We start from the raw sequence: 1,625 nt of genomic DNA on the forward strand, positions 1-1,625 counted from the left end.
TTTTTTTTTTTCCTTTTTCATAATTCTGTCCTTCCTTAATTTTCCTTGACATTATTTGTTGTCTTTTGGTTCATTCCCTACTGGCTACAAGCATGCTCCATCCTGAAAAAATCCCTCACTTGATCCTTTCATCCTCATTAGCTATAATCCTATGTCTCTTCTGCCCATTGGAGGTAAACTGAGGAAGGTCATTCAAAATACATGCTTCTACTTTCTCTCCTCTCACTCTCTTCCTAATCTTCTAAAATATGGCTCCTGAACTTATTCCACCAACAGCTGAATAAGTTCTCTCCAAAGTTACTAATGACCTCTTAATTGCCACATCCGTTGACCTTTTCTCAATCCTCAGCCTTCTTGACCTCTCTGCAGCCTTTGGCACTGTTGACCCCTCTCTCCTCCCTGATACTCTCCCCCTCTTTAGGGTTCCAGGACTCCACTTTTTCCTTGTTCTCCTCTCTGACAGTTCCTTCTCTATATTTTTGCTGGATCTTCTTTCAGATCATGCCCTCTAATGATGGTGTCCCTCAGTCCTGGACTCTCATCTCTTTTCCCTCTATATGACTTCCCTTAATAATCTCACAGCTCCCATGGATTTAATCACCATCTTTATGCAGATGACTTCCAATTTTGAATTTCCAACTGCCTTTCAAACAGATTGAATTGGATGCCTGATAGACATCTTAAACTCCACATATCCAAAATGGAACTCTCTTTTTGCCTTCTCTCTCCTTACTCCTATCTTCCTTCTCACCATAGGAGGCAATACCTTCCTCCGAGTTCCTCAAGCTCACAGCCTAGAAGTTATCCTGGATTACTCATTGTCCCTCACACCCCCATATTCAGTATGCTGCCATGAGTTCACCTCTGCAACATCTCTCCTCTGACACTGTCACCATTCTAGTACAGGCCCTTATCACTCACACCTTGATTGCTGCAATAGCGTGTTGGCGAGTCTGCCAGCCTCCAGCTTTTCCTGCTCCAATCTATCCTCCATTCAGCTACTAAATTGATTTTCCTAAATTTCAATAAACTCCCCCTCTGCCCAACATGCTCCAGTTTCTCCCAATTGCCTCCAGAATCAAATACAAAATCTTCCATTTGGCACTCAAAGCCCTTCATAACCTAGCCCTCTCCTATCGATCCAGCCTGCTTAATCTCCAACAAATACTCTTTGATCCAGTGACGCTGGCCTCCTGATTGTTCCAAGAACAAGACACTTTTTCTCTCTGCTCTGGGCATTTTCTCTGACTGTTCCTTTTCCACTCTGACTACAGACCTCTTTAGCTTCCTTTAAGTCCCAACTAATATGCCACCTTCTTCAGGAAGATTCCCCCAACCCCTCTGAGATCTGGTGCTTCTCTCTGTTATTTCCTATTTATCCTCAACATAGCTTGCTTTGAGCAAGGTGTGAAAGGCCAAGGTTGAACCTGTTGGTCAAGGGGGAGGTGCTGGTGTCAGGACTAAGGGTAAGAACCTAGAGTAACAGTGGAAGGGGAGAGGAGTATTCCAAATATAAGAAGACTGAGCTAGCCTGAAGGGAACCATAAGGGCAAACATAGAATGATCTCTGCAGAGTTAGGAACACAAATCCACCATGACAACAAGGATTAGGCAAAGTATCCCAG

The sequence above is a fragment of the Notamacropus eugenii genome, chromosome 5 (assembly GCF_028372415.1).
Source record: "Notamacropus eugenii isolate mMacEug1 chromosome 5, mMacEug1.pri_v2, whole genome shotgun sequence".
NCBI lineage: Eukaryota > Metazoa > Chordata > Mammalia > Diprotodontia > Macropodidae > Notamacropus > Notamacropus eugenii.